Source organism: Mesoplodon densirostris, chromosome 3 (assembly GCF_025265405.1).
Source record: "Mesoplodon densirostris isolate mMesDen1 chromosome 3, mMesDen1 primary haplotype, whole genome shotgun sequence".
NCBI lineage: Eukaryota > Metazoa > Chordata > Mammalia > Artiodactyla > Ziphiidae > Mesoplodon > Mesoplodon densirostris.
Genome location: NC_082663.1, coordinates 176,319,250 through 176,331,285, shown reverse-complemented (window position 1 = coordinate 176,331,285; position 12,036 = coordinate 176,319,250). Strand labels below are relative to the sequence as shown.

At 41.4% G+C, this 12,036-nt stretch overlaps 1 protein-coding gene across 3 annotated transcripts in view; it reads right to left on the bottom strand.

Moving 5' to 3' along the window:
• The window catches only part of ZFP2 (ZFP2 zinc finger protein), a 26,545-nt gene extending 14,509 nt beyond the window's left edge, over positions 1 to 12,036 (bottom strand). For all 3 annotated transcript variants that reach the window (XR_009531527.1, XR_009531526.1, XM_060095017.1), the window contains exons 1-5: positions 11,978 to 12,036; positions 8,877 to 8,972; positions 7,790 to 7,872; positions 4,256 to 4,486; positions 131 to 264 (exon numbers count right to left, since the gene is read on the bottom strand). The gene's annotated coding sequence lies outside the window, so the exon portion shown is untranslated. The remainder of the gene's footprint in view (positions 1 to 130; positions 265 to 4,255; positions 4,487 to 7,789; positions 7,873 to 8,876; positions 8,973 to 11,977) is intronic.

The following is a 12,036-nucleotide window of genomic DNA, read 5'->3' as shown; positions in this document are numbered from 1 at the left end:
TACCCTAAAACAATGCCCTGTAGTATCAGGATTTCAAGTCCAAATACACAAATTTCAGAGGCTGTACAAGATGTCAATAGTGGGAAAGATGGCAATAGGTAGAATTTGAGTTACAAGGAGAAGTCCTTACCCAGCAAAACCAGGTTACTGTAGTTTCCCAGCATCACTTTCCCATACAAGTTCCTCTGAGCAGAATTTAGATTGGACCCACTCCTCCCAGGTGAGATCTACAGACACATCCTTGAATGTCACTGATTCCTGAAACTATAAATTTCTAATGAACAAAGGATTATGCCAATAACACCCTCTAAGGAAATTAAAAAACAAAAAAACAAGCAGCATTAGAAGGGACAGAAGAGATCTGTGAGAGAAAAATATCCCCAAAGAAACTAAACATCTGCAACAAAAACAGATGTTATCATGAATATAGAAAGTGCTCTGACATTTAAGGACAGGAAGAGGAAGTATAAGGAGTCATAGGGAAGGATAGTGAAGGCTGCTCTAGATTAGCACTAGAGAAGAGTAGGTGGTGTTCTGATTGTATCCTATTCACTCCATTGATGAAGGAGGGATTCGCCACCCTAAATAGCACACGGTGACTGAATATATGACACCCAACACTGGACAGATGAGCCTGACAGGAGTTCATTAGTCACAAGTTGGCCTCACAACCCCACGCCATGCAAGACCACTCGGGGCCTGTACTCAGGCACAGTGAACCACAGGGGCTGTGGGAGGCAGACTTGGTACTGACAGGAGGCTGAGGTGACCCTTGGTTCCCACGGGAAGATGTGACTGGCTTGTTTGAACACTTTCAGGGGCTGCTAGGGAGGTGAAAACCATTAGGTTGAGGATTAGGAGGGGTGTACCTGGCCAGGCTGACAGGGGAGCTGGTTGGGTGTGGAACCTTTCCCAGAGGGTGGGGGCCTATCCAGGGAGAGCAGGGGAACTCACAACGAGGTCTTTGGAGCTCCCTAAGGCTCAGAGTTGTAGAAGCAGCACATGGAATTTTAGGCTTTACAATCACTGGATGGGAATTCCAGTTAATGCAGGGAAAGCATGTGCAAACAGGATAAATCTAGACTGTGGTTGGTCTATGAGACAACCAACAAAACACCCAGCTTGACTTGAAAATGGCATTTCAAATTTATAAGCCCATTTGAGCTTTGTTTTCTACCCCTTAGACTAGGAAATAAAACTCTGTAAGCATTCACTATCTATTTGATGCGTATGATGGTTAATTTCATGTGTCAACTTGACTGGGCTAAGGTATGCCCGGAGAGTTGGTAAAGCATTATTTCTGGGTATTTCTGTGAGAGTTCTCCCATTTGAATCAGTAGACTGAGCAAAGAGGTGGGAGGGCATCATCCAATCTGCTGAGGGCCCAAATAGAACAAAAAGGCTGAGGAAAGGCGAATTTGCTCTCTCTGCTTGAGTTGAGATAGCCATCTTCTCCTGCCCTTAGACATAAATGCTCCTACCTCTTGAGCCTTCAGACTCAGACTAGGACTTAACACCATCGGTCCCTGGATCTCAGGCCTCCGGGTTTGGAGTGGGACTACAGCACTGGCTTTCCTGGGCCCTACGAGTGTAGATGGCAGATCATGGGGACTCTTCGTCCTGCATAATTGTGTGAGCCAATTCCTCATAATCTCTTTCTGTATATCTGCATATATCCTATTGGTTCTGTTTCTCTGGAGAACCCTAACTAATACAAGGAGGGAACACTAACTGAGTGGCAGTTACCATAAATGATAATTCACATTGTACTCAGTTTTGTACTAATAGGAGGTTCATATGCCTCAGCTCATTTAATCCAAAGGACAACCTGCTAAAGTGACAGAATTAAAGTCATCATTTTACAGATGAGGAATCTGAGGAACAAAAAGGTTAAATAACCTCTCCAAGATCATACAGCTTGAACCCAAGGCCATCCAACTCCTCATGTTGTGAGGAGAAGGCCAAGAAAAGACCCTAGCAATCCTCAGCAAGAGGAAGAGCGAGAGAAAGACAGAAAGGGAGATGGAAGGAGACTCAGGAGAAAGAGGGTTTCAAAGAGGAGGGACTAGTCAACACTATCCGAAGCTGGGTGGGTCAAACAGAATGATGATTGAAAAGAATCTGCTGATTCGAAAATTAGCTAATTTCAGAAGAGTCGTGAAGGAAGAAGTCAGCTTACAGTGAAGAAGATAAGGAAGATAAGATCAGGAATCAGAAGCAGCCAGATGAAATTACTTCAAACTTTTTGTGAAGATGAAAGATAACACTGTATGAAAAGAAGTAAGGAATAAGTGGTGTAAATAAAGCAATGGAAAAGGTTTTCGTTAAAGGACAGAGAGCACTGTAATATGTGAATAGGCAAAGGGGAGAAAGTTAGTGAAAAGAAAAGGACTGGAGAGACCAGAGATGGAATGAAACAAAGTTCCAAGCAAGTTGTGTACTTTACATCCTACGGACTATGAACTCCAGAAAAAGTGTCAACCCTGAGGCACAGAATTTATTATATATCTTTCTACCTCATTATTTTCTCCTAATACTTTTAAATCAGTATATCAAAATAACAAAAAATATGTTAAAAATCACTGACAAAGTGTCAAGAAAAGTAAAAGTAGCTACTAGCAGGATATAAATACATGGCAGAATTTTCATTTTATGAAAGGAAGAAAAGGAAACAAGAAAAATTATCAGTTCAAAAATTTAAAGCAAGGAGAAGAAAGGAAACAAGAAAGCATAATAAGGACAAATCATTAAATAACCAGAAAAAGACTTGATACATGTATAACAACAAATGTAAATGGGTTGACTTTATCTATTAATAGGCAAAAACTGTAAAATTGGTTTAAAGTACAATTATATGGCACATACAAGAGATACACCTAAAACACAAACCAAAAAACTGTTAAAAAGGGGTGGTGATAGAGGCAAGATATAGCAGGCAAAATCAAACAAACAAAAAGGCATGGAGGAGACCATATCAATATCAGATAAGGCAGAATATATGTGGAAACAAAACATAAGCCCCTTCTTTCTGAAAAACATAACAGATCAGAAATATGACACTCTCTTTCCAATAAATTAATAACAAGGCAATAAATAAATTAATTACAATAAATTAATTACAAGGCAATCGCCTTTTTAGCTGAACATAATTGGGCAAAATTAAAAGCCCAAACTCAGACTCCTATGGGCTATATGCTGTCTTCCCCACTTCCCTAGATTCTTCTATTCCCTAGATTCCCTTAAGTGCAGAACCTACCCATCCCCAATCTCCAGCCCTCGTGCCACAGAGCTTGTCCCTACTATGTAATGTACTATGGAGCCCTGGGTAGATTAGTACAGAAAGGCATTTTAAAAGGCTGAAGTGAAACTTAACTGTATCGTTCATAAAATGTATTTGTTGTTAATCCCTTAAAATGTTTTCTGCCTTTCTCCTTCCCACTTATTATGCGTTGTTTTCTCCCCAGCACTACATTAAGCACGGGGTAACTCAGGGTGTTTGAAATAAGCAGCTTCATGGGTTTATCTTCTTTATGCAGAGGTTTTCTTAAACCTAAAACACAGGCTTTTTTGATATTGCTATTCTTTAAAAAGATGAATTATCAAATGGAATAAATAGGGATATTTTAATAATGAAAGTATACTTTATAAAGAAGATACGATAGTGATAGTCACAATCATGAATAAATCCCAATCACAGTGCAACAAAAATGAAACACCTCAGAATATACTTACTAGGAATAAGCAAGAGCCTCATGATCAAAGTTAAAATCCATAATGAAAGATCCAAATAAAATGAAGGGTAATTTTTTTACTCAGTAGGAAGAATAAACATTGTAAATACGGTAATATTCCTCAAATTGAAACAGATTTAATGAAACCAAATCCAAATTAAATATTTTTTCTTTTTAACTGTTTCTGTTAGAACTTAATTATAGTTAACAAAATTTGACCCTAAGGATAAATGTATAAGAACAGTACAGTAACCAAAATTTTGAAAAGAAAAACAAGGGGGGAGGGGTGGATTTTCTTTATAAAATAACAAAATAAATTCTAAAACAAATAGTGTGTTACTATAGTAGAAATAGAGCAATAGAACAGAATCCAGAAAAATAAACTCATGCATGTATGTATGTGTGTGAATATATTATATGTGCACATCTTATATACATATATAAATTTAGTATATTTTAAAGGTAGCATTTCAAATCTATGGAGAATAAGCAGATTATTCAATAGACTATTTCAACAGATTTACAACAGTTTGAATGCCATCTCCTCAAAGGTGCCCCGTCACACTCAGCCAGGCCACCCTGTTGTGTGGCCATCACAGCATGTAACCTCGTCCTCAGTAGTATTTCTTCTTCACTGCTGCCTCCTCTTTCTAGAAGAGAAGATCCAGGAGGAAGGGGCGTTGCCTGTTTCATTCACTGCTACCTTCCCAGCACCCAGAATGCTGCTTAGCACATGGTAGGGAGGTGCTAAAAATCTGTTCAATGAAAGGATGGATGATGAAATGCCTCACCACACCATGTTAAATGAAGTTAGAATACAACCTCACATATATACAATAAATTCCAGATAGCTCAAGAATCTAAATTTAAAATGATAAAACTAATAAAAAATGTAGAAAAGTATTTCTATAATCTTAGGGTACAGAAAGCCTTTCACAGCAATGATCCCAAAGCCAAACAAGGGAAAAGGAAAGTTAACTGCATAGGACTTCAAAACTTATTTGTAGAAGATTGTAAAAAATTTTAGAAGAAAAATAACAGAGAACAAGAATGACAATTTATGGGAAAGGACTAATATCCACATTATATAAAAGGCTTCTTTTATATATAAACAATTCAATATAAAAAGGGGCAAAGGATATAAAAAGCTATCTTAAAGGCTAGAAGAATGTACATCCATAGTTATTTTTGAGGATTTGAGACCTAGAAATATATCTTATGGCCTTAATTTTTTTTTTAGAACTATATGCCTAATATTTATATTCAGAAAAGGAAGATAAAATTTAAAGGCAAACACAAGTCATACTCAGGCAATTCACAGGCACATCACTGGCCAATGTAGGAAAGATGAAAATATTAGTAAAGATGAAAAAAGGAATACAGCTGTAATGCTGCACTGATACCTCCTAAATCAATCACTATACTCTTCAAAAGTGTCAAAAGTCATCAAAGACAAAGACTGAGAACTGTTCCAGATTAAGGGAGACTAAGGAGACAGGACAGCTAAATGCCAGATGTGATCTGGATTAGTTCCTGGACCAGATAAAGGATATTTGTGGCAAATTAGGAGTAAGGTCTGTAGATTAGTTAACAGTAGTGTATCAGAGTAAGTTTCCTCATTTTGATAATTATATTTTGGTTATGTAAAACAGGGTCCTTTGCTCAGCAAATACCTTTTGGCTAAACTGTTAAATATTTGTCAAGTTAATAATAGCCAATATATTCTCCACTGAATTCCCTGGGTGGGGCTCAGCACAGCCCTTACACTAAATATATTTTTACTGCAGGCCTCAAGCTATCACCATTCCCACCCTCTGACACTATGACAGCCCTTTTGCTGGTGGGTCATGCCCCTCTCCCAGGAATGACCTTGCTTTGCTTATGCCTGAGTGAAAAATAAACATGTACCTTTTTTTACAAAAAAAAACCCCAGGGTCCTTATTTTTAGGAAACACATACTGAAGTATTCAGAAATCAAACCAGTGGTTGCCTGGGATGGGGATCGTGGATAGGAAGGGTATGAGGATACTTTCTGGAGTGATAAAAATGTTGTATAGCTTGACTGGGGTGGTGATGATGTTGGTGCATAAATTTGTCAAAACTCAATGAATTATATGCTTTAAGTGGGTTATTTTATGTAAATTATACCTGAAAAATAAAGCTGATTTAAAATTTTAGTTAGTACTATTTGAACTAAATAAAATAAAATCAAGGCTATTGACAACCAAACCACAACCTACACCAACCAAAATCTTCTGAGTGCTGCCCCCTTAAAGCTTCCCCTCTTCCAGAAACTCCCTCTCTCTGATACCTATTTTTGTGAGTTATGTCGCCTTTTAAAACTGAGCTTGGGGGCCTCCCTGGTGGCGCAAGTGGTTGAGAGTCCGCCTGCCGATGCAGGGGATACGGGTTCGTGCCCCGGTCTGGGAGGATCCCATATGCCGCGGAGCGGCTGGGCCCGTGAGCCATGGCCGCTGAGCCTGCGCGTCCAGAGCCTGCGCGTCCGGAGCCTGTGCTCCGCAACGGGGGAGGCCACAACAGTGAGAGGCCCGCATACCGCAAAAAAAAAAAAAAAAAAAAAAAAAAAACTGAGCTTGATAACACTGAGAAGAGAAAGTAGTACAAACAGAAATCACAACAGTTGGACTTCCCTGGTGGTACAGTGGTTAAGAATCCACCTGCCAATGCAGGCGACGCGGGTTCAAGCCCTGGTCTGGGAAAATTCCACATGTCACGGAGCAACTAAGCCCATGTGCCACAACTACTGAGCCTGTGTGCCTAAAGCCCGTGCTCCTCAGCAAGAGAAGCCACTGTAATGAGAAGCCCGTGCACAACGAAGAGTAGCCCCCGCTCACAACTAGAGAAAAGGCCGCGCGCAGCAACGAAGACCCAATGCAGCCAAAAATAAATAAATAAATAAATTTTTAAAAAAATCACAACAGTTAATGCTTGTCTTCATGAAGCCTTTAAACTGGTTCCTCTTGTAAATAACCAAGTGACATATTTAAGAGAATCCTAACATATGATCTTATGAATAAAGAAAAAGCACAAGTCCTTTGGGATGGCAGACAAAGTTAAGTAACCCTAACCCTAAAAACAAAAACAAAAACAAAACCAAAACCAAGAACTTAAGGTTTCCTGGGTAAAGTGCCCCTGATGTCTTATTTCCTTTTCCAGAGAAGGAACAACTCCAGGTTCTAGCAAAAACTAGCAGATTCCATTTTCAAGCAATCTCACAGGGCAAAAAAAGCCTAGGCTCCTTACTCACTTTTTTTCCTCTATGATTTCCTCTAGCTGAGAGACACTGCTTCTTCTTCTTCTTCTTCTTTTTTTTTTTTTTGGTTGCTTGGGGTCTTTGTTGCAGCGTGCGGGCTTTCTCTAGTTGCGGTGAGTGGGGTGCGGTTTTCTCATCGCAGTGGCTTCTCTTGTTGCGGAGGACGAGCTCTAGGCACGTGGGCTTCAGTAGTTGCAGCAGGCAGGCTCAGAAGTTGTGGTGCTCGGGTTTGGTAGTCGTGGCTCACGGGCTCTAGAGGGCAGGCTCAGTAGTTGTGGTGCATGGGCTTAGTTGCTCCGCAGCATGTGGGATCTTCCTGGACCAGGGATCGAACCCGTGTCCCCTGCATTGGCAGGCAGATTCTCAACCACTATGCCACCAGGGAGGTCCAACTTCTTCTTCTTAGGAAAGCTCTTATCATGCCAACTCCCTTATTTAAATTCCTCTGACTCCTCCTCTACTGCCATGCCTACCACCCCACCAAACACACAAACTCCTCCTTCCTGGTACTTGACCCCAAACTGTATCTGATTCCCTCTCCCTTCCAGTCCCTTCTACCTTCACTCCACCTCTAAAACTTATCACCTACAAATTGGCACTTGCCATCTACCTCTACAAGGATCAAATTACGAGCCGCTACAGCTGCTGACTTTCAACATCCCCTGAAAGGAGTTCAGGGTGGAGATCAGCACTCTGCTCTGGGAAAAACTGTTAGAACAGGTCTTCAGATAGTTAGATATTTTCAAGAGACAATTTTATGAGCCCAATTCTTATATCTCCTCACATCTAGAAAAGCACTAAAATCCTTCATGGTGACGTCTGCTCCTCATGACTAGCAGTAACCTTCACGAGACTAGCAGAAATCTTCTGCAAAAAAAAAAAAATATGTGGTTGATTGCATGCACCCACCCCACCTCACCAAAATCACATATATGCTGACCTTCCCCCCTGCTTCTTTGGAGAAGTTTCTCAGAGCTATCTGAAATGCTGTCTCCCAGGCTATAGTCCTCAATTTGCCCCAAATAAAACTTAACTCACAACCCTCATGTTGTGCATTTTTTTTTTCAGTCGACAAACTCTAAAACACCAAGTTAGTGGCTGGAATAACGCTAAGAATGCCTACCGCTGAGCTAGTACCTTCAACATTCCAGGAACCAAAGCTGGGCTCTTTTTACTTACATTACTTATTTCATTTAATAATACCTACTTCATAAGTTTGTTGAAAGTTCAAATAAAATAAGTCCAGTGAAATTCTTATCAATGTCAAGTATGTGGCAAACACTCAGTTAATGCTGTTATTTCTATCATCACATGAGGAACTGATGCTTCAAGGGAAGTCAAGTCACTCACCCAAGACAGCGCAGCTATTAAATGGTAGTCGGAATTTAAACTTGGGACACTCTGACTCCATTACAGCAAATCCTCTCCAGGTATCCCTACCCAACCCTACTTCTGGTCACCACACTGATCTTCTCTCTTTCCAGGTCTTGGAACACTGACAATGTGGGTATTTAACCATACTTGTTCTTATTATCATACACATGTGCAATCATCATGACTGTTCCTTGTACAGATGTGACCTCTTTTATGTTACCTGAAAGTCCATAGCCCTATAAGCACCAGGACCATCTCTCACATGACTTTTGCTCCTTTTCTGACACTTGGACAATACCAACAGCTCAGCAGGCCACGGCATCCAGCTGAATAAGGAACTGGAAGCTGAGAACCTAGCTGAGGGATGCTGAGGGGGAGTTTTGTGGAAAACATCCAACATTCAGAGATCTCAATGGCCCTGGTTTCTGTGGTGAGGCCCACCTACAGTATAGGAACAAGGAGTAAGGGAGCGATTTAAGAGAGAAAAATGAGTTCACCTGAACTCCCAATAGGAGAGGCCCAGCAGCCATTGCCTTCTCCTTCCTTCCTGTGGTGTCCTTCCCAGGGGATGGGCAGGGTCAGAGGAGGCAGAGCTGAGGGAAGGAAAAGGTGTGAGAAACAAGACTCCAGCAACAGCAAAAAATACTGAGAAGTGGAATACCGCCTGCCATATCAGTAAACAAAGGATGTCACAGTCATCGGCGATTGCAGCCACCACCAGTGAGCTGGTGAGCCCTGAGGGAACTTAGAAAGGAAGAGAATACCTGTCATCTAGCAGCCATCAGACTGCAGCCACTCCCCACAGTGAGCCCTGAGGAAACTCAGGATGTGAAAACACAGGATACTGGCCCCAGAGAGCTGAGGTACATATCAAAGGAATGATTTCAGTGAGCCCAGACCCTTGCATCTTCCCATACATAGAAAAGTGCTAAATTCCTCAACTTGAGATATCTGGTTTTCTTTAATTAACCATAATCTTCTGACCTTCAGACTACCTGCCCTTTGTTGCAGAACTCCTATATATCCTGCCCGCCCCCCCCACCGCCCACCCCTCGCCTCCTTGGGGCCGTTCTCTCTGGGTTACTTGAGATGCTGCCTCCTGGGCTTGAAGTCCTAAAAATTCCTGCCGAATAAAACATAACTCTCAACTTTTAGGTTGTGACTATCTTTTCTCATCGACAATATAATACCTACAGATAAGCCAAATAAGAAGTGTATAGTATTGGGACTTCCCTGGTGATCCAGTGGTTGGGAATCCATCTTGCAATGCAGGGGATGCCAGTTCAATCCCTGATCAGGGAACTAAGATCCCACATGCCGTGAGGCAACTAAGCCCTCGTGCCGCAACTAAAGAGAAGCCCACGCACCGCAATGAAAAGCCTGCATGCCGCAACGAAAGATCCCGTGTGCCACACCTAAGACCCGACACAGCCAATAAATAAATAAATTAAAAAAAAAAGAAGTGTATAGTATTAATGTAGAGAAAACTATACTTTTTATGTATTAAGCTTATTTAGATATATAAAGAAAGCTGAACAGAGAGAGACATGCCATACTCCTGGATAGGATGTCACAGTATCCTAAGTTGTCACTTCTTTGAAATTAGTTTATAAGCTTAACATATTCCCAACCAAGTTACAGCTAAATAATAATCTTGTAAAGTTAATTATGGAAAAGATGAAAAAGTTAATTGTGTTGTATAACAATGGATGTGAGAACTGGCCCTCCAGATATTATAAAGCTATGATAATTAGAACATAGTGTTACTGTATAGTGTCACTCATTCACCAGATATATTGTTGACCACCTACTGTGTACCAGGCACCATTCTTAGGGCAAGGGATGAATACAGCTGTAAACAAAATAGATAAACTCTCTACCCTCACGGATGTTATAGTCTAACAGGAAAAAGGGTGAATAGAACAAATTAAAATCCTACCAACACAATCAGTTCAGAAAAAAAATTTATATATAAGAATTCAGGATATGAAAAAAGTGACCTTTCACATCAATGAAGAAAGGATGAATGATTCAGTAACTTGGAACAAGGACTTACCATTTGGAAAAGAATAAAAATTTGCATATAAAGTGAAACTAAAGTACTATAAGAAAATGAAGATGAACATTTTGTGACACATGGAATAGAAGACCCCCTAACAATGATGTCGAAGACCCAAACATGAAGGGAAGTTTTGCGCATCTGAGCATATGAAAATGTAACATTTCTGCATAGAAATTGGAAATATACTTGTGTATCAGACACAATTTAAAAACACAATGCAAACTGCATTAAAATATTCACTAGTTTTCAATATGCAAATCTAAACAACCCTATTGTTTGTACCTCTCAGAAAGTTAGAGAATAGTAACACTCAGACTTGCTGTGGGTCAATCAGGCAATGTTTATAAACTACTACTTTTCTAGAGAGAATAGGACAGGAGGTATCAAAAGCCTTACAGTATGATCTAGAAATTTCACTTGAAGAGATTTATAGAATGAGACAAGAATGCAAAGATATATGTAGCCAGATGGCCTATACTGTTTATGATACTAAACAAACAAACAAAAAACCCCACAACAACCTTGAGAAAGAACACAGAGGCCTAAAGAGAGGATTAAATATGGCACAGACATACTTTTCCTCATATTCATTAACAAGCAGACTTAGCTGTTCTTAAAAATTGGTATAAGTAGATAGTTTCAAAACTTACAAAAGTTTATTCTGCATCTTAAGTGGTACTACACAGATAAAAATATTTATTAAAAAATCACGGAGCTTGAGACTTGTGCACTCATTTTTGAAGTAAATGGAGAAAAGAATAATATCCATATATTTGCTTAAAAACAAAGCGTTTCTGTGTTTATACGTATATACATGCCGACATGCAGATTCTGACAGTTTTCAAATGATTTTTTCCTTTTTGCTCCTCTGAATCTTCTAGTTGTCCTATAGTGAACTTTTTTTTTTGGTAAGAGAAAAACTGCTTTAAATAAATAAATAAAGGAAGAAAAGAAAGAAAAGGATTCCCTGAAGTAGAAATCTGCACAGGGTTGGCCTCCGCATTCTTACAGAGAGATGAGTTAAGGGGAGCCCACGCCATCACCCTTAGGAATCGGAAATCACTGAGGGAGGTCCCCGAGATGCGGTTTACACAAAGGGCAGGTGCTGGAGCCCGGAGACCCGCACCCTGGTGCAGCATCCCACGAGACTTCCGAGGTGGGTCCGGGGGACAGCCCGCGATGGGGAGGAACCCAGGGTCCGAGCGACTTCCAGAACCTTTGGTCCCTCACTTGCCCCTGGGACCCGGGGCCGCCGTGTCGGGTCCCCTGCCCTCGCCACTCGGGGTACAGGTGGTGGAAGGACCGCGCCCGGCGCCTCAGCTCTCGGTGTTCCCAACCCGGCTGGGCCCCCGGGGCGAGAGGAGGAACATCTGGAGCTAGAAGCCCGGCGCTGCGCAGGGTCCGAGAGGTCGCGGCCCATCTGCAGCCCGCCCCGCCCCGCCCCTAAGGGGCCTAGCCCGGCTGTGCTGGACTCCTCCCGCCAGGCCCTCCGGCGCCCGCCAGACCCGGTGCCTCCCGCCGTGGCCCCGCACTCACCCTCTCCCAGCAGGAGCCAGAGCAACCAGCGGACCAATGCCGCCCCTCCCAGCATCTCC